Genomic DNA, 26,431 nt, shown 5'->3' with positions numbered 1-26,431 from the left:
CACCTCAGGAAAGAAAACTGAGCCGAGCTAGTCTAATCAAAGTGGGACCTGGGACTCCTATTCAGGGCTGGTGCCATTGTGTGTCAGCTGTGAGCCTCTTTGAGAACTGTGCAGAGAAACGGGGTCAGGAGCCAGGAAGACAGTTCAAACACAGAAACCAATGCAAGAGGGGGAGCCAAAGTCAGAGTCAAGCAAAGCCAAGGTCACAGCCAAGGAGTCTGTCAAGCGGAGCAGAAAGCAGGGAGTAGCAATGAAGCTAGAGACAGGCAGGTCAGAGGAACAGAGAGACCGGGAAGTGGAGATCAGGAATTCAAGCACACACTGACGGATAAAGCCAATGCAAAGCCACTCGGGACTTCAGGCGGCGTTTGTGTTTACCAGGGAGTGCAGGCCTTGCCCTTTCAAAATGATTGTGGCCACCGCCTCTCCGAAACGAGTTTCCCCAGGTGGCATCGGCCCCCTAAGAAACAACTGCCTCCTCCTATGGTTCTTAAGGCTGTCGCCACACCAGATACCTTTGGCAAACCAATGCTGCCCCCGTTCCAGTAGCCAATGCCACCTGCACCTGCCAGTGGGATTAATATGCCAGAGGAGGTCTTTGGGAAAGGAGGCCACCATTTCTGTTTGTCTCCTCCTTCATGCTGCTTCTGGGAGCCAGTGTGGTGTAGTGTTTAAGAGCGGTAGTCTCGTAATCTGGTGAACCGGGTTCGCTTCCCTGCTCCTCCACATGCAGCTGCTGGGTGACCTTGGGCTAGTCACAATTCTATGAAGTCTCTCAGCCTCACTCACCTCACAGAATGTTTGTTGTGGGGGAGGAACGGAAAGGAGAAGGTTAGCCACTTTGAGACTCCTTAGGGTAGTAATAAAGCAGGATATCAAATCCAAACTCTTCTTCTTCTTCTCTTCTTCCTAACTGCTGGTCCGTGATGTGCATGGGGCATCCGCTACTAATGGATCACCGAGGATGAAAGCAGACTGTTCTTATATTGCACTTCTGGAAAACAGAGGGCGGTATCAAAACGCTGATTGAGAAGTGATTGAGAAGGATGGGAGGCAGGTATGGGCAATGCATGCCACAACCTGGCCAGGGCATCCAGGAGCTTTTGATGCTTCAGACCTGTAATCAGAGAAATATATTGCAGGGCATTTTCCTACAGCCAGAGGACTTGGGACACACTCAGGCTGAGGATGATGTGCTTAGAGGAGGGGTCTTTGGACCTACAAGCCCATTTGCCCCTCTCCTCTTGCCAGAGACAGGGGCAGCGAGATATTCCACAAGTGCAGAAGATCTAGGAAATGTATTTCTTCTCCTCTCACCTCCCCCACCCGCCACGCTCCCCAGGAAGATTAAAGCCCCATTGTTCTCTTGCCAATTTTAGCCCATTAAGTGAGCTAATCACAAGGAAAGGCCATTATTAGCTGAACAACACGGTGTAAATTATTAATGCAAAAAGCAGGATTGCATCCCTGGAGAGACATCCTGGGCTTCAGCCATCAGGGATAGCCCTGGTTCAGGGAGCCCTTCGAAGAGAGAGAGAGAGAGAGAGAGAGAGAGAGAGAGAGAGAGAGAAGGCAGTTTTCTGCAGAAGGTAGCACTCATCACCTGCGCCAGCAGGGAAAAGGGAAGGCGTGCAAGACGTCCATATCCAGGAGGAGGAGCGATGCAGCTGAAGCCCTGCATGTGAAGGAGACAGTAGTGGCTGTCTTAAAAGATGCAGGAGTCTCCAGAGGGAGTCTTGGATCCAGTCCAGACCTCTGTAATCCTGGGGATCAGGTGTGCTGGTTCATTGCTCCCAGTCAGGCTTTCCACTGGGCTGAGAGGGACCTAAGCATGCTTGCAGTCTCCACCATGAATCCCAACAAACCCTATTCAGGATGGGTTTCAGCTTTCAGAGATGCCTGATCTCTAGTCGGCTTAGTATTCAAACACAGGCAGGAAACAGGCTACGGTGAGCCAGGCCATTGCTTCTCCCTGCCTGCTTACTGGCAGCTGCCTCAGGCAGGGCTTTTTTCCTGCTCTGCTCCCTTTAACTCAGGGATGAGGGACCTTTCTCAGCCTGAGGGCAGCTGCATTCCCTTCTGAGCAACCTTCCAGAGGCCACATGCCAGGGGTGGGCAGGGCCAGGGGCAAAAGTGTGTGGAGGAATGACCGTCATATAGCAAGCTAGTTTCTACACACCTCTATCCTTCATCTAGGCAAGCAAGAGACATGATTGGAATTCAGGGACACATTCCAGCCAGGCAAAAATACCCAAGGAGTGTGCGAAGCAGGGCAGTGAGGGGGGTGCAGCCTGGGGAGAAGGGGAGTGTCCTGGGAAAGGGGGAGAGTTCTGGGTCAGTTAGAGAGGCCTGGGGAACCACATTCAGCCCCCCAAGTCTTAGATCTCCCCACCTTAACTGGAGATGTGGATGAAACCTGGGACCCTCTATGTTTAAAGCCAGTTGTATGCCACTGAGTTATGCCTCCCCACCCTCCATGCTTTATAGAGCATTACATTTTTATTTCACTTTTCCTCCAAGGAGTCTAGGGTGGATGCACATGGTCCTCCCACGCTCCCACCCAATTCTGTATTCACAACAAACCTGTGAGGAAGGCTAATCGGAGAGGCTTGTGAGCTTCATGGCTGAGTGGGTGAGATTTGAACCTGTGTCTACTGGCTGTGCCCTACCTTTGTGCTTCCTCTGGTGGCAAACAATTGATGGATGCGTTGTGAGTCAGCGGGGCAGCTCCAGAGGCAGGAGAGAAACAAGAGAATATGAAGGGCTCTCAGCCGAGAAAGGCACACTAGCTCCTCCTCATGCCCACAGGTGGCAGAACCTTGTCTCAAGGATGGACAGTTTCCTGCCCTGCAGTGGGCTGTGTTTGTGCAGACGTGCAGCGCATTCCCAGGGGCCTCGGTTCTCTGAGCTGGAGGGAGCATCATCCTACATGAGAGCACCAGGGAGGGAGCCCTGACGCGAATCTCAGCTCTGCAATGTCTCCTTTATGCTTGCCAAGAGAGGAGGAGTCTCTGTTTGTCACCCTCTGCATCTTTTGCCTCCACTGATGCTTTAAGATAAATGTGTCTCCATGGGAGTGAATGAGCAATTAAGAACGGAGCTGAAGAAACGGGGGCAGCTTGTGAAATCTGTGTCTCTGTCCTAGCAGCTCAACGGTGCAAGGCACCACCTATATGTTAAGAGTGCCTTTCAGGAGAGAAGCAAGCACTTGGGGCAGAAGGGAACTTGCCTGCCGCCTTGTTGTCGTGTTTTTTGTTTGTTTGCTTGCTTGCTTGCATGCATGCAGGATTCCCCTTCTGCTCCTGTCTCAGACAGATGGGCGGGATGGAAGGAATGCTGGACCTGATGCCACTGCTCAGTTTTCTCTGCTGCTGCAGAGCTTGTGGCTGCTGCTGCTGCTGCTACTGCTACTGCTGCTGCTGCGTTTGGCCAACCAGTCCCCTGCCCTCCGCACTCGACCTTCTTTCTGGGAAGCTGCACCCTCTGGGCTCCCCCCTGGCCTGGCACCGGCGCCATTCTCTCAGCCAATGTGGTACCCGACTCTCCTGCCAGACTGGAATTGGCGTTGCCTTCTCGTAAATCATGCTCTGAGCAGCGTGGGCTGGGAAATATAGTTGTAGGAGGGGAGAGTGGCAAAACCCAGAGGTGGGGCGGCAGGGAGAGTTATAACAGGGAAGGGCCTGCAAGGCCATTAGTAAGGCAGGGAGGGAAACACTAATGGAAGAGCCTTGGGAGTAGGGAAAAGGGAAAGGGGGGGTTGATTGAAGAGTTTAATTAAAAAGAAATAGAGGCTGCTTCTCGTGGATTTGCCTCCCCTCCCCGAATCTGCAGGGTCTGCAAGGCTGCATTTCTGGCTCTCTGCAAACAGTACATCTGTGTGCGATATTAATTCATTAAAGTCATAAGCAAAAGGCAATACCTGAACTAGATACACTTCTGCAAAGCCTTGCAATTTTTTCCATATCGTTTTATTCAAACATTTGTATCTCATCCTCCTGGTGTAAAACAAAAACAAAAAAACATAACTCAGGGCACTTTGCCGCATACATGACATTACAGTTGTGTTAAACAATATAAAACAATTACCAAAAAGGAGACAGATCAGCAGTTTTTAAACAAAATAAAAATAAAGAACACTGTCATGAAATAAAAGTCTGTTGGAAGGGGGAAATGTTCATAGATATACCTGGTGGAGAATAGCAAGGGAGAGGGTCATTCTTCTGAAACTGGGTAATGTCATCTAACATACATCGCACCTCCGTGGAATGTCACCTACCCACCATCCTGCATCTTTAAGCAATGCAACATTTACAGGTACTGTACTACATGCATCTGCACACCTGTGCACAAGGAAACATGTGCCTCCCAGTCATATTGCAGGTTTCCTAGGGTGCTTCTGGGTAGGTGTTTATTGTGGGAGCAGTACTCCTCATGCCTGATAGTTTTTGCAGTGTACACATGACGTCATTGACATCAAGACACCAGCCTGTATTCCACCCCCGCCACCCCCACTCTAATCTGGATTTACCCTCTCCAGAGGAAATTCAGTCAGTGAAAAAAGTCTGCTGCCAACAAAGCATTTGCAATATCTCAATGTCTCATTTGCAACTTAAGCCCTCCCCATCCCCACCCCCGTCCTGAAGCATCCCATGTCATGTTGCATACCTCCACATCATCACCTTGTAGGTGCAACACAAACGCAAAGCCATAAAGTGAGTTCTCATATCCTAATAGTGAGTTGCGATTTCAGTTAAGGAGGTGGAAGCAAATCTTTACTAATTAATCTTTACTGATCTGTTTCAATCTATGCAGGGGAGGTGGGCGTGAGGGAGAAACCAGTGAAACTTAACATTAAGCAACCATGACATATCACCCCCTCCTTTTCCTCCTGAGAGCGGAACTTTCACTCCACAAATATTCTAAACTGTATATTGCGGCGGGTGGGGTGGGGGTGGGGAAATAGACCAGGGATGTGATTGTATTATTACAATCTCCTCGCTTAGGAAAGGTCAAAGCTATTATTTATTTATTTCATTTTTGAGTCACTTCCCATGATGCATCCTGAAGCGATTTACAATATAATCGGTGTATATATATATAAAACAGTTACATATATAAAAACAGTTAAAACAACCTTTAAAATAAAAAAGCCTTTCCATATAAATAGCTGGGAAATAACAACAGCACACATATAAAATCAATTCAAATCCACTGCAGATATTAGCTGAATCATAAATGGTATGCTTTTAATGCTGAAGGTCTCAGGTTTGATCCTCACCATCTCTAGGTAGGGCTAGGGAAGACTCCTGCTTGAAACCCTGGTCGGATTCAGCATAAGGCAGAAAGAGGTTTCAGGGACAGCACGACAGATTTGGATGAGAGAATAAAGGCAATTTCTGATGTCTTTGTAATATTTGTTTTATCTACAAATAATATTAGCAGCACCTACTGGAAGCAAGCAAACGCCTAAAAATAGGCAGCAGATCCAGAGAAACAGTGGGAAGCTGCACCACTGCCTGTGGAGAGGTGCAGAGAAAGCTCATCTCATACCCCACCTGTGAAATGGAATTGCTTATTCAGGAGACCATCCACAATCATTAAAGAACATTAACATTCCTTTATCAAGGACTTGACCACTCATTCACAGTGATCAAGCCAGCTGAGCTCACAACAGTATATTTGAGAGTACTGGAGAGAAAAATACATGATAAGCTACTAAGGGCAAATGTGTTTCCCTAATATGTCTCTTAAAGTGAATCATAGTCCATTATTCGCCATGTGGTTTCTCACATTACTGATCTATAAAGGTGCACAACCACTCCCATCACGGCATGTGGGACAGATGAGAAGGGAAGTGTTCTCTTTCTCCCCTACCCTTTTTGCTTGGTCTCAAGCCTCGTGTAGCCATTGCAGAACTGGGGAAGTTCATTTTAAAAAGGAACTCGTTCTAGTTCCAGGTTGACATGTCCCAAAAGGAACTAATTCCAATTCACTTTTGTTCCTTTATAAAATAAACTGGTTCAGTTCACATTCAGTTCGCAGTTCGATTCAAATTGTTTCAAATGATTCTTCGCATCTCTCCCTGCACCCAGACTTCAGAATGTTACAAGCTACTGTGCTGAAGTATAAACTATATTTAAAGTCTATAGTTAAGACTAAGGAAGCATCAAGGCACGCACACACAGTGGAATGTGAATTGTTTGGTTTATTTCCCCTACCAATTCCTATCTTTAAGCTTAAAGGCCCCCCAAAGTCAAAAACACATGCAAGAGAATGAACTTGATGATGAACTAGAAATAATTCAGTGAACTTAATTCATGCTCTGCGCACTGGACAATTATGGGGACTATTTTCAGGTGTAGTTCAGAGATTTTGAGCTAATTCAGTGAATTTTGCTAAACCAAACCAGTTCATTCCAAGCACATCTTTTTCTTAAAAATTGATATATTATTGCTGGATCCATCCTGCCCTCAGAGGACTTGGTTTTAATTGTTTAATTCATGCTGTGGAAATGCTCACTTACAACAAAAACACTTTAGTGAGCACTTTAATGTTACAGCAGTGGGGAAAACCAGACGTGGAAGTCAGTTGTCATGAAACCACAAAGGAAATTAATCTCCAGGCGATGCCTTACAGCCACAAAACAAATGCTGTGTACCTTACATGCAACACCCCACCCTGCCCAAAAAAGTCCTAAGAATCCAGCAACTCAGACGCTTATTTGTCTGCCTTGGTTATCTTTAGCTAAATACAAATGATAATTTGAAAGATTTGTGCTTGAGACTCTGGAGAACTGCTGCCATACTGGACTAGATGGGCAAATAGCCTGACATGGTGTAAAGCAGCTTCCTATGTGGGTTCTGACAACATGGAGGGAGACAAGGCCCTTGGGGCATGCAGGAGAGCTTGCTGAGGGGGGAGCCTGTTTGCCTCCATCCTAAAATAAAAGTAGGTCATAAAGTGCACATCCAAGAAAGAAAGAAAGAAAGAAAGAAAGAAAGAAAGAAAGAAAGAATAAGGAAAAAAGCTTCTTCAGAGTGGAGCACAGGGGCTGGGGTGGTTGATGTTTGCTACTTTTAGAGAGCAAGATGAACTTGCATACAGGATATCACCCTTTCCAAAATTAAATAGGAGCCCTCCCTTCAAATCTTGAAAATAACATGATTATTGTAGAGTGGGGAGGGATTCAAAGTTGACACCAGCGATGCCTGTGTTAGCCATCCCTTTTAGAAAGGGGAGCTTTGCCATCAGTGGAAGCGAAGGCTGTCTTTCTCACAAGGTGGGGCTGCCACCTTTCTGAGGAGTTTCAAAGAAGCCTATAGAAAACCAATTATTTCCTTAAAACCAACAGAGACATCAGTAGCCATGTGGCCAAGCTCAAATGCTGATGTGTAGGGCTGTGTATGCCATGCCAAAAAAGAGGGCAAAGAAGGACAAAGGTTTGCATCAAATTTACATTTGGTCATTTATAGGCATTGATTCAAATTTATAAATAATTCTTTTTTTAAAAAAAAAATATTTATTCAAAATTTTGAAAGTTACAAAAAGAAGAAAAAAGAAAAAAGAAAAATAAAAAAGACAGAAAAAAATACAATCATTTAAAAAAGAAAAAGAACAAGTTAAACCTTTACATAGTTTTCTTCCTTTACTTATTTCCTTGACCTCCTCACACCTCCCATTTTTGTATTCTAGTTCAAGTTATTATTTCAGCAAATCCTTCCAACCTTATTTTTATCTTAATAATTTGTTTTAATATACTGTAATTTTACGTTCTCTCTTTCATCAATTCATTTTTACTTAATCCTTTATATCATTTCTGCCAAAACCACATAATTTCCTTTTTCTAACATCTTTCTAACAATCCTTAATTTTATAATATTTTTGAAGATAAACTTTAAATTTTTTCCAATCTTCTTCCACCGACTCTTCTCCTTGGTCCCAGATTCTGCCAGTCATCTCAGCCAGTTCCATATATTCCATCACCTTCGTCTGCCATTCTTCCCGGGTGGGTAGATCTTGTGATTTCCAATACTTTGCAATAAGTACTCTTGCTGCTGTTGTAGCGTACATAAAAAAAGTTCTATCCTCTCTTCGCACCAATTGGCCGACCATGCCCAAGAGAAAGGCCTCTGGTTTCTTCTGGAAGGTATATTTAAATACCTTTTTCATTTCATTGTATATCATCTCCCAGAAGGTCTTAATCTTTGGGCATGTCCACCAAAGGTGAAAGAATGTGCCCTCAATCTCTTTACATTTCCAAGATTTATTATCGTGCAAATGATAAATTTTTGCAAGCTTGACTGGTGTTAAGTACCACCTATAAATTATTTTCATTATGTTCTCTCTTAAGGCATTACATGCCGTCAAATTTATAAATAATTCTTACAGTTTAAGTAGAAAAACAATAAATCTCACCATCGTGGGGGAAGGCCATGGCCTGTGTGTGGCTGTTCAGTCTGCTGTTCAGGTCTTTGCTGTCCTTGGGCAGCATCAAGTCCCTTCCTGGTCCTCTCCCTCTAGCTTTAAACCAGATTTGGACAGGAGAGGGCCTTCACCTGACAGTTCTTCAGAATTGAGGACCATCCTCTGTAGAGTAGGTCTAGAAACTGGTAGGATGAGAAACAGTTTTAGTTACATGCGATGTGTTTGTTTTAGTTCAGAGGTTTTTGCCTAAACTGAACATCTTCCTTAAATAAGGAAACATCTTTTGAAAAGGACAGATTTTACAGGTGAGTTTAAAACAGAGAATCAACCACAAACACCTTGATCTCAATAACTGGTGCATTTTTCATAAGAATTAAGGATGTTAACTGTATGCAATGAACAAAAGGCAACAGAAGATTTAAAATAAGCACAAGCTTACACTGTACCTAAGAAGTGAAAAAATAGCTGCAATATGTTCTTTAAAGAAAAACAAAACAGTTTCATCTTGCACTGCACACCGATACAAAAGAAGGGTCAAGAAACAGAGTGAGGATGCAATCCAACCAAAGTCAAGCACTTTCACATCTTCAAAGGGAGACTGATGCTGAGCACGTGCTTCATTTTCCTGTTGAAATCAATGAGCCTTCTTTCGCAATTTGCCGATCAGATTTTTTTTATTTTTTGGTCTGGTAAAGCAAAGACAAGCTTCCTGTTGCTGTGAGCACATTCTGGAAGATCAGGAGAGACAACGTTCGGGCATGTGGTTCACTCTGGGAGTGCTCACAATCCCCCATGAAGCCAGGGGATGTGGGGCTCTACTTGCAGTGGGGTGCCTGCCAGTCAGCCTTTCCTCTCCCTCTTCTGGGCAGGACTCCTCCTTTCGTTCCCTTTATCAAGAGGGTGGCAAAGGAGTTTCCAGCCCTGAAAAGGAAGGGGAGGAGCTGCTGACTCCTGCCTGCTGCATCTGCCTACAACAGGTGCATACAATCCAGATCACTCCGAGGGAGACATTGACATTTCCTGATTAACGCAAGGGGCCCACATCACCACAGTAATTGCCGGGAATTATTTTTGCTACATTTTTAATGTTTTCTTTTTAACCTATTCTCTGTCTCCCCACCACCACTGCCAAGCCCATTTCTTTCTGTACCTCATAGCATATTACAGTGGTACCTTGGGTTAAGTACTTAATCTGTTCCGGAGTTCCGTACTTAACCTGAAACTGTTCTTAACCTGAAGCACCACTTTAGCTAATGGGGCCTCCTGCTGCTGCCGCGCCGCCAGAGCAAAATTTCTGTTCTCATCCTGAAGCAAAGTTCTTAACCTGAAGCACTATTTCTGGGTTAACGGAGTCTGTAACCTGAAGCGTATGTAACCTGAAGCGTATGTAACCCGAGGTACCACTGTATTTATTTTTGCCCTGTTCTTTTTGGCACCAGGTCTCTGTTGCCCTCTTTTTTCTCCTCTGCACACACCCAAGTATTATTTTCTCTCTTTGTGCTGTTAGAGGTCTCTCTATTCCTTCTGTTATCCCAGGCATAGGTTCTTCTGAACCCTTCTTTTCATCTGCACCCCATAGCACTCTCCTCTCCCTGCATCACCATCATAACGTTGCACCCCCATATCTCTTACCTTTCCCTTTTCTCTCTTTTGGTCTGTCCTCCCATTTTGCACTTTCTCTGTCACCTCCACTTCTCTGTTTCTCCACCCTACTGGGGTCTGTCTACCCCAAATTTCAAGTTATCACTATTTTTCTTCCCTTTGTTCCCTGTCTCTGTTTGTTCTTACTGAGCTCAGCAGCAGCAACAGCACACAAGGCTTTTACTCCCCCAGCAATTCACAGCAGTAAAGGAGAAACTGGTAGGCCATGCGGTGAGCCTGCTTGGATGTAACAGAGTGGAAAAATACAGAGTATTGTACTGTCCTTAAACATGGAAGTTGCATTTCTATGGTAGGCGTGTTCTCCGTGAACAATATGAACATAGGGCTAGCTTGTTTAGAAAATGGGGGGGAAAGAACATCTCGAAGCACTTTAAACAAATCAGAACACACACCAAAAAAAAGACGATTAAATTGAATATGTGATTCAAATTAAAGTAATGGGGGAAATAACAGATGCCACACGCTTCCGCAGAAAGAGAATGTGCTGACAGGTATGAGCTAACTGTCCATTCTCTGTCTGCACAACGTATGACCTGGATTATTCCACTGGCTCAGTTATCTTGCCAGGTGCCACTATCAATTTGTCCTTAGTAGCATTATGCAAGGGTTTATTGGAGACCAGACTCAATTTTCCTGGCCTTTTTATCATAGCCAGATTTATGTGCTTTATTTCCCCAACCTTCAGGTTACCCAGTTCTGTTCCACATTGTCATGAGCTACAGTGGTAGCTATTAGAAGACTCTAATACATGCATCGCATATGTGAGCCTTGTGTTCACTAACAACTCTGCATCCTTTTAGTAGTATAATACTAGTAGTAGTGGTAGTAGGAGTCGTCGTCTACACAGGGATGCTAGGGGCAGAGCTCCCAGGCTCAGGCACCTCCTATATGTGGTTTGTGTGCCCCCTCACATAGAACCATAGAATCTTAAGAGATGGATGTGACCCCCAAGGTCCTCTTGTTCAACCCCCTGCAACGCAGGAATCTCAGCTAAAGCATCCATGGCAGACGGCCACCCAATCTCTGCTTAAAAACCTCCAAGGAAGGAGAGTCCACCACCTCTTACTGTCAGAAAGTTTTTCCAAATGTTTAGTCAGAATCTCATTTCTTGTAGCTTGAAGCCATAGGTTCAAGTCCTACCTTCCAGAGCAGGAGAAAACAAGCATGCTCCCTCATCCATCCTTAAGATATTTGAAGATGGCTATCATATCTCCTCTCGGTCTCCTCTTTTCCAGGCTAAACATACCCAGCTCCTTCAAGCGCTCCTCATAAGACTTCGTTTCTGGACCCTTGATAATCTTGGTTGCCCTCCTCTGTACATGTTCCAGCTTGTTAGCATCCTTCTTAAATTGTGGTGCCCAGAGCTGGACACAGTATTCCAAGTGTGGTCTGACTAAGGCAGACCCCTGACAGCTAAGTCCAGTCACGAATGACTCTGGGGATGCGGCTCTCCTCTCGCTTTACAGGTCGAGGGAGACGACGTTTGTCCACAGACAGGTTTTCCAGGTCATGTGGCCAGCATGACTAAGCCACTTCTGGCAAAACCAGAGCAGCGCACGGAAACGCCGCTTACCTTCCTGCCAGAGCAGTTCCTATTTATCTTTTTTTAAAAAAATAAAAAATAAAATTTTTATTAATTTCCAAATTTTTTAACATAAACAAAAACAACATAAAAACAAACACAACAAATCATATTTTCTTAACCTTATTTCCATAACCCTCTTTTCCCGGACTTCCCCATACCTTTCCCTTTTTGCATCCTTAATTTTAAACCATTATTCAGCAACCCTTCTTCCTATTTATCCACTTGCACTTTGACGTGCTTTCAAACTGCTAGGTTGGCAGGAGCAGGGACCGAGCAACGGGAGCTCACCCCGTTGCGGGGATTCGAACCGCGACCTTCTGATCAGCAAGCCGTAGGCTCAGTACTTCCCTTGATCTGGACACTATAATTCTTTTGATGCAGTCTAGAATAGCATTAGTGGGTTTTTTGCTGCTGCATCACACTGTTGACTCACGCTAAGCTTGTGGTCCACTAAGAGATTCTTTAAACACCTGAACAGGTTCATTTCTGTCCAGTCCCCTGAATGGCATGAACTTCATGGAGCCTCACCAGCTAACCCTCAACTGCAGCACTTCAAAGCACCTGGCTTGATTAGGCATTTGAAGATCTTTGCCTGTGAAATTAATACAGTGGCTAATTTGCTTCAGGATGTTGGTGTGTGTGTGGGGGGGGTGAAACAAAGGTCAATCCTGATTGGCCACTCCGGAGGAAGACAGGAATGAGGACAAGGCAGGAAGGAATACTGAGGTCTGGGTAGCACAAAAGATCAAAGCCAACCTCATAACTCCCTAAAATTCCTAACTTTTAACCCCTGGCTTCTCAGCACTTAAGGGACAGGGGACATCTCTCCTTCCCGCACCCTGCCTAGCCAGCTTCAACTCAAGGGATTCTCAGACATTAACAGAGGTAAGGGGGAAAGGAGGCATGTCCTTCTGTTCCAAGTCACACACCCCCCCACATTTCTCTGGAAACTACAAAGGGCCTTATTCAATCCATGCTTTGGACTTGAGCTTCCACTTTGGCCAGTTCTGTCCAATGTGTTGCTCTCACTTTGTCACTTCTCTGTTCCAAGGAAGGAGAGGGTGAGAGAGAGAGAGAGAATTTATACATGCAGAGTTGTAAACTATACATTCTGTGTTCTCATTCTAAAAATAACCCCTCTCCCAAAACACAGAAGGAAGCATGTGCACACACACATATAGTAAAGTGTGTCTGGTAACTCACAAACCTGTCAGCTGCTATGTGGCAAAATGGCAGCCTCCTTCTAGATACTGGGGACTGCTGATTGGTGTGCAATTTAGTGTGCTCCATATAGGACTGCTTTTCTGCTCACGCACCTTTTCTTTTAGAGATGGTGAAGTGGGGCCAGGGACGAGGTCACTGCCAGGAGGAGCATCTGGCATAAAGCAGTGACTCGTGCACGTGCCCTGGCTGCAGCAGAGTAGCCCTGCTTATTGATGATCATCCCTGTGGACTCAAAAAGTGTGCTGTATCCTGAATTGGAGGGTGAAGAGGTATCTGGGTCACTCTGTCATTGTAAGCCTATTAATGGATTATTATTTTTTAAGAAATAAGCATTTTTATGCATGTGTTGGGGAGGGAGCGGGAACAAGTGAATTGCTCAGTTTGCATTCTAATAAGGAATGTTGCAAAGCCTACATTTTTGCTGAGGCAGGTGGAGGGTCAGTGTGCCCATTTTATCATCGATTTTTAGAGGGTTTGTTATCATTGATGAAGTGCTTGGGTGAGATTCAGGGAGAGGCTTGTGCATTCCAGCGCAGGTTTGCAACAGAAGATGACCACAGGAGGAGGAGGAGGAGGAGGAGGAAGCCTAGGTTAAGGTACCAGAGTCTGCTCTTTGTGCGTCACATGCAAATTCACAGGACTTCTCCATGGTGCCTTTTCACACCAAATAACCATTTTGTCCATTCTTAACCATTAAAAACCAGATGGAAAAGGCATCCTGGGGTTCCAACGACAGTCAAGAGTAAATGTGATGAAGAGTTATGCAGACTCTCATGTTCAGCTCTTGTGGAATCCCAACTATACTGTTAAACCCCCATTTATGCTCAGAACTAACATACTGTAGTTCCCAACCGCTTTTGTGGGTATCAGTGTTTCTGTAGGATAGGAAAAAACCACGTTAAACAAAATTAAGCTTTATTTAGAAAGAAGGGGGGAGGTAAAGTGGCTTATGTGCCATAAATTAATGGTGCACAGAGGGCTAGTCATCTTGATCCTATCCATGATTACTTTGAAGCAAACATTGTTAATTTCAGTGCAAATTATTTCAAAGTAAGTGCACATAGGATTACAGCATCTCAGTACAAGCTGTTAAATACCACATACTAAAGCAAAACTGGAATTGGAGTTATAGTACCTGATCATTCTTCTAGAAAGAAATATCTGTTCCCTGGACCCATATGGACATAAAGGTCCTGATCAGTTGGTTATGCCAAACTTATTTCCTTGTTAAAGGACCTTGTTAATGTATAATTGTGTGATAAGTCCATCAGTCACCGGCAATACGTAAATATGTGATCAGCCTTACTGAAAACCACTCTTGGAACAGTGCGTTAGAGAACGTAGTTTTGGGCTGAATGCTTTTACTTTAGCTTTTATGCACCTGACCTCTTTCAAGCAAATCTATCCTCTATATAAGCTGCTACAGACAGACTTATAAACTAGCAGAACAGCAGTACAAGTCAAACAGCAATAGACAGAATGCAGGGCATTGGCATAATATTCTCATAAATGCAGGTCTCCAGCCATATTCATAGTGCCGATTCAAAACAGATAAGACACCCTCAACTCTTAAGAGGGGTGTGTGCAAAGTCCCTCCATAGAGCTGAGTTACTGCTCCCATGACCACTGTCAATTGGTTCAAACTCAACAAATAGTATTTTGTGGCACCTTCAGCATACCCTCCAACATTTTTTCTATGAAAATGGTGACGTCCCATTCCATAATGATAATTTTACTATTTATACCTCACACAACTTACTGAGCTGCCCCAGCCAATCTTGGCAGCTTCCAACATATATAAAAACATAATAAAACATTAAACATTTTTTAATAAAACCCTTCTCTTTATAGGATTGCCTTCAGATGGCTCGGGGTTTGGATAACACCATACCCTCCAATATTTCTCCAATGAAAATAGAGGCATCCTAAGGAAAAGTGGGACATTCTGGGATCAAATCAGAAATTCTGATGGCTTCTCTAAATCAGGTAAGGTAAAGGTAAAGGGACCCCTGACTGTTAAGCCTAGTCGCAAACGACTCTGGGGTTGTGGCGCTCATCTCGCTTTACTGGCCAAGGGAGCCGGTGTTTGTCTGCAGACAGCTTCCGGGTCATGTGGGCAGCATGACTAAGCCACTTATGGCGAACCAGAGCAGCGCACGGAAATGCCATTTACCTTCCCACCGGAACGGTACCTATTTATCTACTTGCATTTTGACATGCTTTCGAACTGCTAGGTTGGCAGGAGCAGGAACCAAGCAACGGGAGCTCACCCCATTATGGGGATTTGAGGCGCCGACCTTCCAATCAGCAAGCCCTAGGCTCTGTGGTTTAGACCACAGCGCCACCCACATCCTTCTAAATCAGGTACGTCCTTGGAAAATAGGGACACTTGGAGGGTCTGCTTCAGGTGGGATTCTACTAACAACTCCCACTAGTACAAGCTTGCACAAGGACTTCCACTCACACAACAAGGCTTGCTCTCCTCTGTCCCGCCCTGCCCATGCCCCCCAAATTGGCTCTGGAGTGGGGTTGGGAGAACCCCCAGAACCACACACAGCGGGGAGGAGGATTGAACCTTCTGGCAAGCTAAAATGTTTGCACTGACAGAACGATTGCCATAGCGCCATGCTGAAATCCGCCCTGAACAAATAACAGTTTTATGATGACATGCAATTTAGTGGACTAGAGTCCAGTACATCAGATGCATCTGATGAAGTGGACTCTCGTCCATTAAAGCTTGTGCCATAATAAAATTGTTAGTCTTTTAGGTGTCACCAGAATGCTTTTTAATTTTATTTTTTTGCAACAGACCAATATGCCTGCCTCTCCGGAAATTGGTTCAAGTTGCTGTTGTTGCCACCACCACCGATTAACTGGTTAACTGAATACTCAATTAAAAACTCAATACTCCATCATTTCAGCACACCCCCTGGGACTCCATCCAAAGAGGAATTGCTTTTCCAGTCCTGGAGGGATTCTACATGCTCATAGGGAGGCAGTCACCCACCCAACATAAACAGCTCCATCTATATCCGACAGTTCCTGCTACGTAACTTATACCCTGTACAGCTTTCTGCACCACAATGCAAGAGAAACCCCAACTGGGAATACAATCACTTTTGCCTGTAGTTTTGGCCCTCTCCTCTGCCTCCATCCACTTCATGGGCACTCAAGACTGGTAGGAGTGTTTTCCCCAGTATGAATCATCTCGAACCCTGTGATCAGCGGGTGAGGCCTTGTTGGTGGCACTGCCATTGGAGGCTGCCCTGGTTGGCTATAACTCACTTTTCAGTGGCAGTTCCCCATTTGTAGAATGTTCTCCCTAGTGGGGTGTGCATGTATCCCTCATTATTAACTTTCAGGAGGAATTTAAAAACATTACTGTTTATTCAGGCATTTGATGGCTGAAAGACACTGTTCCTGGCAACCTTGAGGTCACTGGTTGAGATCAGGTTTTTAGCTCTTCTTAGAATGTTTTAAAACTTTTTATATTATTATTTGGGGCTCCCCCTCCCCCGTTAATGGGCATGGCAATTCAGATAGTGCATGCACGCTATATCTTGTGATTGATTACGCGGGTGGGGCTTACCTGAGTTCCCCCAATATTTTATTCAAGTTGGCACCCCTGGTAGCCAACAATCAAGCTTTTGAAGTCACAATTATACTGGCCAGGTCTCAGCAATGGCAAAGAGCAAGGCTGTGATACACTGTAATATATTTCTTCAGGTGGTTAATCTAAGTTAATTACAGTAGCAGATCTTTGCTTTCTGTCCTAGTTGATTCTGTTACTGAAGTCACACATGGCGGGTCCCCCCGGCTATATTTCGGGGGCCCTGTGCTTTGCCCAACTCCTTTGGCCTCAGATGAGAAAGTAGAGATTCACCATCTTCCTCCTCCTCCTGTCCACAAGTTCCCTTTTTTCAAGGTGGGGATTATGAAATTATGACACTTTTATATTTGGTTCAGCAACTACGAAAATCTGATGTTGTAGCCAGCTAAATCATTGCATCATTGCAGGCATGGAACAGCTTCCATGAGTGAAACAGAAATTACCATTCCTCTTTCCTCTGCTTGGATTTCCACCCACCTTCCAGAGCAGATTGGTGGGGCGGGGGGCATGGGTGGGAGGAGGAGTTCCCTTGCACTTGTGGAACTCATTCTGCTTGCACGGGGACTTAATTGAATCCAGCCCCTGGTGTTAACACCAAGGAAATAAGAATGGAGGCAATGTTCACACATAATGAACATTCAGATTAAGAATGTGAAAATAGTGCTCATCAGGTCTTCCATAGGTTCATAAGACAATCTTGGCTATTAGATTCACGCCTTTTCTCTGAGACCCCCTTTCTGTTTGGCCCTTCACCCTTACGCAAGAATTGCTCTAGTCTCATAAGACCATATCTCACGTGGTGCATTTGCTCATTTCCTACCTGAATGTTCTCTCCCCAAATTTCCAGACTGTTGCTGTGTAGTAGCCACCCCTGGATCTCTTACCAGCACCCTTTCAGTCTCCACATTTCTAAGGCAGTCACTGTGCCACATCAATACTTTCCAGTGTTTTAAGACTTATAATTAGGGCTGTCAGCCTGTTAGAGAACTGTTAGTTCATTACAATAATCAGACCTTTACCCGATCAGTTAATTAATTGATCGAATTTAAATAAATGTGCATATTACCAAAAAACCTCAATACAGATGTTTTTGAGATATTGACAGAAGCATGAGAGAGGTAACAATTGAATAAACAAAGATTGCGAGAAGGAAAGGTCATCATTTATGTCCCCCACCCTTTACATTTCCAGAGGGGTAGCCATGTGAGTTCGCTGCAGCAAAAAACAACCAGGAGGCTAACATGCAGATCATGGAACAAGCTTACATTTATTTATGTATTTTTATTTGCAAAAAAATAAAATCATTCTATGCACCCTCAAGATTAAGAAAATAAATTGTCATGGCAGTGAACAGTATCAGATCAACAGTCATAGAACAAAGACAAAATATATCACCAGTCAGTAGATCAGACTGATAGATTCACATAGCTGGATCACCTCCCTCCAGGGTAAACTGACCATACCCTGCTGGCTACATTCAATTAGCCAGGAGGGACAGTTATCAGGAGAGCAAATAATAGAGCACATTTACTGCAAGCATCTTCTGATGATATCAGGTCACATAAACCAATCCTACATAACAAGGAAAGATGTGATATTGCATGCCTTGCTAGGCACTGCCAAAGCCATGGTGTCAAGATTGCTCCAAAGGTGAGCCATTGTACCTTCAAACTCTTACACAAATATGTGTCATAGTGCGCCTTCAGGGGTCCAGTAGTGTGTCTTCCAGGGACAACCACCTCCAGATCACCCTCAAGGATGCAACAAAGTATGTCTTCTTTGCTATCCTCACTGTCACATGATGATGCAATTACAAGCTCTAACCAGTGTTCGGTCAGTCTCAGAACAAGATTTCCACCACCTATGCTCTGGTTGCAATCCAGGCTGTTTTATTACCTTAATAAATCATACCATAATAAATTTGTTAGCCAAGAGACTCTTATTTTTTCTTTATAAGTTGCGCTAAGACACCAGAACCAAAATAGCATAACGTCTGTGCTCCCCTTCCCACTCCCCCCTGTGTTCTCAGCTCACATTCTGCTAATTAAAACTTGCCCCACCAGTTAACCATTTTAAACTTTACACTCTGATCCATGTTTGATAATCCAAATTGCACCGAGGAACCGGCATCAAGTGTTTGATACTTGGTTGGAAAGGTTAAGGAAAGGCTAAGCAAAGGTGTGGCTTATGGAAAACTAGTATTGTATTCCAGGATTAATGAAAGGTATAAAGGTAAAGGACCCCTGGATGGTTAAGTCCAGTCAAAAGTGACTATGGGGTGTGGCGCTTATCTTGCTTCAGGCCAAGGGAGTCAGCGTTTGTTCACAGACAGCTTTCTGGGTCATGTGACCCGTATGACTAAACCACTTCTGGTACAATGGAACACCGTGACAGAAGCCAGAGCGCAAGGAAACATCGCTTACCTTCCCTCCACAGTGGTACCTATTTATCTGCTTGCACTGGTGTGCTTTTGAACTGCTAGGTTGGCAGAAGCTGGAACAAAGCAATGGGATCTCACCCTGTCATGTGAATTTGAACTGCCAACCTTCCAATCAGCAGGTCCAAGAGGCTCAGTGGTTTAGACCCCAGTGCCACCCGCATCCCCTCAAGGATGAATAAAGTGTTAATGAACATGTATGCACCCCAAGAGCCCTCTTAAAAGTCCATGAGAAAACAGAGGGATAATGATCTGCAAAAACAACCCAGCTTAAGCAACACTTAAGCAACACTATGGAATGCTGTTCCTGGCTTTGAAGGTATTTGGTGAAGGAAAAAATTAAAGTGCATATTTACTTGTTTTCAGCTTTTAGTTTGATTTTGTGATGAATTTCTGCTGCTTTATTCTCCACATGGTTTATGTACACTGCTTAGAAATACTAATGATTAAGTGTTATATAAATGCCTTAAATAAATGATCAAAATGTTCATTTAATCCATCTGCTTTACATTGCTGGAAGATTTGTTTAGAGGGTTGTTCAACAACATGGACTTGGCAGAAGAGCAGCTTGGCCCTTTGGTAGAAGCTCAAGTTCAGCAGGCAAGGGCAGAAACCAATCAACAGAAGGATACTAAGTTTGAGAAATGAATGTAGAAGTGTTGAGAAATCCAAATATTTGTTTAAAAACCAAGGAGGACACAAACTCACCCAGTCCTTCGGCATCATTCTTAAAAACATTGGGCAAGATTCTCCTAATGAGCCCCATCAGCGGATGCCTTGCACAAGGACTTCCACTTGGGAAACCCCCAGAACAGCATACGGGGGGAGCAGAGAGATAGGATCATTCCATCTGGCAAGCAGAGATGTTTGTGCAGATGGAAAGACTGAAGGAACACAACATTGAACTCCATCCAACATGTTCTATTGTAACAACATTCTTTGAGTAACTTGAGTGGTAACAGCTGTGACAAATGAAAGGTGGAGATCATGCATTATGCATCTGTAGAGGCAGCCCGCCCCTAGGACGGGTGGGGAACCTCAGGCTTAGGGGCCAAATAGTCCCCCAGGCCTCTCTAGCTCATCCTCCTCTAAGCCCCCCTTGAGTGCTTTTGGTCTAACTGGGATGTGCTTTTGAACCATTTGCCTCTTGTTTGCCCAGATGTAGAGACCTCTGACTTTTGCAGGCCCAGAATTTAGCCTACTCTACAAAGGCAAGAGCCCCATCTATTGTTCTGCCCACTTTTGCCTCTGGGAGGAATTCAACATAGTACTCAGGAGACTGTCTAGTCAGCACAAGCATTTCAGCTTGCCAGACAAAATGATCTTCCCTCTCCCCCCCACCTCACATGCTCTTCTGGGTTCCCCCCCCAACACACACACACACCAGCCAATTGGAGAGAGGCATGAGAGGAAGGGACAAAAATCCCCATTGCACCAGCAGAAGACCTTGAAGACCTCTGGTTCCACCCACCATAAACATGCAACTCCCATAAGGGAATGTGACCTGTGGTCTCAAAATGTTTCTCCACTCCTGCCCTAGATTGAGGGATGCGTGTGAAGAGACTGTCCCAAAAGCCAAAGAGAATTCTGGAAGCTGGAGAGAGGCATGTTGAGGGGGTGGGAAAGAGACAGAGAGGAAGGAGGAATTATTCCGAGAATGGGTGTGTGACAAGGGTTAGAGAGGCCTTATGTTTTGCAATCCAGGGTTGACAAAACACTCCTTCTCCCCTCTGAATGGACCAGTCATCTCTAAGGAGTGATCTGCTTGGCTGAGCCACTGCAATAGCCTGCAAAGTGATACCACACAGCCAACATGTACTGCCAATAACTTATTCCCTTCAAAGGCTGTGGCATATTTACTCACATTGGCCTTACTCATCAATGCACTCTGCCTGTCGATCTGCAAAATAGGAAAGCCTTTGAGGATCAGGGTAGATTGTCAATAAAGCTCCTGTCCCTTCTTCCCACTATAGAAGACGCTGCAACAGTGTTCCCTCAGCAGAAACCTTACAAGACTACAGAAGTAACATCTGGATTCCACTGGTGAATTTCCCCTGGAAACAGCCACCAACTACATCTTGGGAAGAAAAGGGTAAGTTGAAACCAGTGGCACATGTCACAATAGCTCCCTCCTTGGCCAAAGCAGTAGCAGGGCTGGATTTGCTAGGGCTTCCAGGTAATGGCACATACAGCTGTTGTGCATTCTCCTTTCCTTCTCCAGATTATACTACAGATGTGTTGCATCTTCCTTTAGCAAACCTGGTATTTATTCTGGGAAATACTAGCATAGAAGAATTGATTCCCCAAGACTACATAACCATGACTTAGCCCAGATCTTTGGAGGACAAAGTGTATTATGTGAGCATCTCGGATTCATTTTTTAAACAAAATGAATTTCTAACCCTTGTGGCAGCAGAGAAAAGCTTGAAAAGGTGAATCCAAATGACACAAAAAGGGATTGGTTTAGTGGAAAACCTGGACCGGATTTGTAAGCACTGGACCATAGAGAGAAAAGGACTTTGCCTCCAGCAAGCAGGAGGGAAAAAATGGTCTGGTTTTCACTTGGCGGGAATGAACAACGATGATGATAAAAAAACCGGAATCATTTAGGTTGGCAAGGGAATTACAGGCAGCCCCAGTCCTGTACATGTTTACTCAGAAGCAAATCATAGTGAGTTCAATTAGACATACTCCCAAGTAAATGTGCATGGGACTGTAGTCTTAAAGTGGAGATAATAAATGTTTTCAGACATTTTAGTTTTGGAAAGCATGTAAGAGAGATGGGCTGTCTGATCTTTCATTTAGTTGTGCTCTTGGATGGAACATTTAAAAAAGGATTTTGTGCCTGTGTGTGTGTGTGTGTGTGTGTGTGTGTGTGTGTGTGTGCTGCATGTGGGCAGGGTTAAATGGGTTTTACAAACACAAAGAGCTGCCTCAGAAAACCAGATTCAGCTTCCATATGCCACTTCTTTGTAGAGGTTTGCTGAGACTTCTAAAGCAGATAAGCCCTGATTAGAAACACAAGTAAAATGCCTCGAAACAATATTGGTGGAGGGGAAAAAAGAGAGATAATAAGTCGCACTATCCAAGACAGGGAGATGGATAGTGGTGTTGATTTTAAAATTCTCCCTATTTTGTCATCTTCTAGTTACAAATAATAATATTTCTTACAACTCATTTATGTGAGATGACGCTTAGCCCTCGGAAACTACCTCGCCCTTTTCACTTCCTTGCTTCTAATTCTGCAACCCTGCGGAGATATACCTGGGAACATACACAATGGGACTTCTTTCCACATAAATAGGCATAGTGTGGTGGCTTTGTTTTCTAATACAGGGATGGGGAGCCTGTGGCCCTCTAGATGGCGTTGGACTCTCAACTCCTATCAACCCCAGACAGCACGGGCAGTGGTCAGGGATAATGGGAATTCTAGTCCAACAACATCTGGTGAGTCACACCTCTTCTAATGTTGTTGCTGCTCCCACCACCACGCCATTTGCTCCAGCCAAAATGACTCGAGGCATTTTCCTGAGTAAATGGCAAGTAAGACATGCCCAGTGGTGGAGCATGTGCCTCAGATGCAGACTCACTCCTCAGCATTGCCAGTTTAAGTAGCCCTGGAGGCAGAACTGGGATAGCTACGCAATTGCTGCTGGGGGTACCTTTACTTTTTTATGGCAGATACAATAGCTCCTGCCTGTCAGTTGGACTGCAGCATATTTCCCCACAAAAATTACTAGTTACGTGTTTCTCAAATCTGTGCTTTATCTTGAGAGAGGCAATTTATAAAAGGGCAGGTAAGATACTCACTTCACACTCAGAGGTTAATAACTTCACCTTTCTCAGAGAGCTCCTGGGAGCATCTTGTTTTGTCACTTGGTATCAACAATGTATACAAAATGGCACTGAATATGCCAGGGATTGAACTCTGGGACTCTGCATGCTATGAGATACATAGCACCTTCCCATTTCTGTCCAGAGGATTTAAGGTTTGGGGAGCCAGTGCCCCCACAAGCATTGTTTAATGCGAGTTTCCATAAACTCCAGTCAGCATGGACAACGGTCCGGAATGACAGGAAATGAAATCCAACAAGATCTAGAGGGACCACAAATTCCCTTCCCCTGATATAGAGGGACTATCAGGGATGGACTTGCGAAACATGCAAGCAACCACCAAAACTATAATGTATTTAAAAATGGCAAGCTAAGCCACAAGTTTCTGCGGTGGTGATACCTTTGTGCAGGAATTAAGAAGCTGTGAGTCTAGCTTTAGGCCAAACACCTTTGGGTTCATGGTGAGAAGTGTGGAACATGGAATTCTTCCTTTGGTCTGCCAGCGCTCCTGTTCTGCTGACAAGCAGGCACAATATGCACCAACCCTCCACTAGCTGCCATGCAATACTGCAGCACAAAGCAATTTGGAGAGGGTTTTCCTTTGTCCCTGCCTCTCACTCAAAGTCCCACAGCTTGTGAATCGGGAACAGGCCTTTCATTCTCTTGTTACCTACTTGGGTGTTTCAGCCAGGTAAAGGAACAAGCCCAGACCATATTTTGAACCTGCCACCTTCTCCGCCAAGCACATTTTCCTGAGTGTCCTCTAAGTCTAGCCAGGGTAAACCCAGTTCTTATGATCTGCTAGAAGTTGGCTCCAGTCCTAAAGAGAAAGTCCGTTTCTCTCTTTTCCCCGCCCCCCCTTTTAAATCCTGAAAGTCCAGTGTCATGGTGCCAGCCCACTCTGGCTCTCCCGCTTCACACCTGACCTGAGCCACGGTCCCTTCGCGGGTGGCGCGAGGTGGAAGCCCACTTTCCCCTCTCCTCCCTCCCCCGCTCCCTTCCCGCTTCCATACCTCTCCAGTGCCGCGTTTTTGGCCTGGCTGGGCTTATCCCTCCTCATCCCTGCAGCGGACCTTCCCTCCGCTCCCCCATCTCTTTGCCCTGTTCTCCGGGCTTCCTCCCCTCCCCGCCGCGCCATTGCCGGCTGGATCTCCTCAAGATCTTTCCTTCTCCTCTGAATCCCCCCTCCTCGGTTCCGCTCCAGATTTTCCTCCCTGTGCGATGCGTGCGTGTGCACCTCCCCTCGGCCTCCCAGGTGTATCCGTCCCTTCTGGAACCCGCTCCGCTTTTCCGTTCCTGCCTTCCCCAGCTCGGAGTGGAACTGGCTGGCCCGTCGCCGCCGCCGCCGCCGCGTGCGCAAAGTAGCAAGCTTCTCCCGCCACCCCCGGGGCATTCTCGCTGGAGGCTCGTGGCTCTGAGGCCCAGCATCTAGCCGAGGGCGCCGGACTAAGGAAGGGGGCTCGCCGCCGCGGAGCGCCTTTGCGCGCCTTCACCTTCCTTTGGCGAGCGAGTCTGCCGGGAGGGGGCGCCCCAGCCAGAGGAGAGCGAACGGTTCCTTTGGCGAAGGGGAATCCGGCGGCAGGCGAGGCAGCCGAAGCCCTCACGCCGCCGAGAGGCACCGGGGGCCGCTGGGACGCTCGAGGGCGCAAGGCAAGGCCCGGCGGCCCGACCTCCTGAGGAGCAATCGAGTCCCCCCCCCCACCGCCCGGGGTTGGCGGGGAGCGCGCGTGTGCCTGTTTGTGTGCACCGAGGCGGGGGAAGCGCAGGAGAGGAGCGACGAGCAGGCAGACGGAGCCCCCACCCCGCCGCCGCCGCCGCCAGCGCGCGCGCGCGCGCCTGTGTGTGTGTGTGTGAGAGAGAGAGAGAGAGATCGGGGGTGGGGGTGGCTCTCGCTTCGCTTGCCTCCACCGTCTCCAAAATGCCCGGACTGCTTTCCACGGATGGATATATTTTAAGACTTCCTTTCGCATTGCTAGGCGAGGCGGTTCGCCGGCTGGAGGCGTCCGCCAGTGACATCTCATCGGGGGAAGGAGGGCTTTGATTTGGCCCCTTCTCTGCCCGCCTGCCTCCCTCCTCCTCCTCCCCCCTCCCTTCTGCTATTTTGGGAGGGGGCGGCTGCAAACAAAAAAAAAATTAAACCCCACCAAAAAAAAAAGCCGACAAAAAGGGACGGCGCTTGATTTATAACAGAACGCCCCATCTCTCTCCCCTTGTCCCTGCTCTTTAACTCGCCGTTCCTCCAGGGGCAAAACAATCCGAGATCAGGACGCGTCGTGTTTTTTTTTTTTTGTGTGTGTATGTGTGTGAGTGTGGGGTGTGTGTGTGCGCGCCCCCCCCCTTTCCACGTTTCTCTGAAATCGACGCCCCAAGGGGGAGCAATCGGAAGAAGATCGAGATCGCGCATCACGCATCCGATCGCCTCGTGTTTCCGAATACCTGAGGGGGCTCAAGCCCTGCCGTCCTGGCGGCGGGATGGATTAGGGATCCCTGAATGGAGGAACCCGACGGGGCTGGATCTCAGAAGGTAAAGACGAGGCTTGTCTTCTCAGGGGATTGCGCGTGGGGTTGGCGTGCTGGTGGGGGGGGGGGGACTGGGCTGGCGAGCCTTGCCTATCTCCACCCCCACCCCCCGGTTTCTCATCGATGACCCTTGCTGGCTTCGGACACCTGGCTAAATCGGACTGATGGCGAGGCTTTATTTGAGAGGCGGGAGGTGCTGGTGGCTTTGGCACAGGTTTCATTTTAAATTGGGGTGGTGGTGGTGGTGTGAGAGAGGAAGTAGGAGGTGCAATCTTTTTTTATTATTTGTTTGGAAACCTGAGCGGTCCTCGCCTTGAGATCTGCCCGCTCCCGGGTGGTTTGGGTCTATGTTGGTGGACCTGATGTTTGGTTAGCGTTTCTCACAGACAGGCTTTCTTTGCGCTACAGAGACTTGGACGGGGGAGGGGGGTGTGTGATGCTGACTGGACTACGAGGCTGGGAGGAAGGGACCATTTCCTCCTCTCTCTCCCCCCCTCCGCATTTTCTCCGGAGATTTTGTGATCGGACAGGCTCTGCAAATGCGGAGGTCCTTTTTCCGCCCACGGATGAGGCGGCCGCTTGTCCTCCGCTGGGTCTGCGTATTGCTCAAGACAAAGCCATCTGCAAAAATAAAATTAAAAAAAAAACACCCCTTCCCTTCCCCTCGTCGCGGTTACTGCGGTATTCCTCCCCCAGCCACACAACAGCACGCCTTTTGTATATATGTGGCGGGGGTGGAGTTGGGGGGTTGAGAAAAAGAGCCATTACCCTCCAAATACCGTAATGCACAAAGAGGAGGGAAGGGCTTTTTCTCCAGATCTTGTCTCTGTTCTTATCCTTGCCTCCCCACCCCTCCACTCTGGTCAATTTTGCTGCAGGAGGGGGGGGGGGAGCCGGAACCAGGACAGGTTCGTGGTAGTAGCTGCCCCTTTGCCGTCCCCTGTAATGTTTTTCCCCTCCTCCAAATTTCCCTGATACGTGTCTTTATGTAACAGACACGCTTTATAGGAGGCGGAGGAGGAGGTGGCGGACACACATACACACACGTGCGCGCGCGCGCATATCCTTTTTCCCACGTACAGTTTCAAGATGGGAGGAGGATGCAGGCGGAATGGTTAATCAGGCGGGGGGGGGC

The 26,431-nt window shown here is 46.3% G+C and overlaps 1 protein-coding gene and 2 long non-coding RNA genes across 7 annotated transcripts in view; 2 read left to right on the top strand and 1 right to left on the bottom strand.

The window, feature by feature from the left end:
- Window positions 1–13,180, top strand: part of LOC307210432 — a 121,848-nt gene extending 108,668 nt beyond the window's left edge. Inside the window, exon 4 of the long non-coding RNA XR_013835994.1 lies at window positions 13,002–13,180. This is a non-coding gene — a long non-coding RNA (uncharacterized lncRNA). The remainder of the gene's footprint in view (window positions 1–13,001) is intronic.
- On the bottom strand, window positions 849–24,003 carry LOC307210444. Its single transcript, XR_013836011.1, has 4 exons — window positions 23,790–24,003; window positions 8,416–8,606; window positions 3,920–3,995; window positions 849–1,117 (listed from the first exon to the last, which is right to left on the bottom strand). It is a non-coding gene; the product is annotated as an uncharacterized lncRNA (long non-coding RNA).
- Window positions 24,004–24,677: 674 nt separating this feature from the next.
- ADGRL1 (adhesion G protein-coupled receptor L1) overlaps window positions 24,678–26,431 on the top strand; it is a 130,752-nt gene continuing 128,998 nt past the window's right edge. For all 5 annotated transcript variants that reach the window (XM_079965877.1, XM_079965876.1, XM_079965878.1 and 2 more), the window contains exon 1: window positions 24,678–25,300. The gene's annotated coding sequence lies outside the window, so the exon portion shown is untranslated. The remainder of the gene's footprint in view (window positions 25,301–26,431) is intronic.

The sequence above is a fragment of the Podarcis cretensis genome, assembly GCF_951804945.1.
Source record: "Podarcis cretensis genome assembly, chromosome: 2".
Taxonomy (NCBI): Eukaryota; Metazoa; Chordata; class Lepidosauria; order Squamata; family Lacertidae; genus Podarcis; species Podarcis cretensis.
This window is presented reverse-complemented; position numbering and strand designations above follow the sequence as displayed.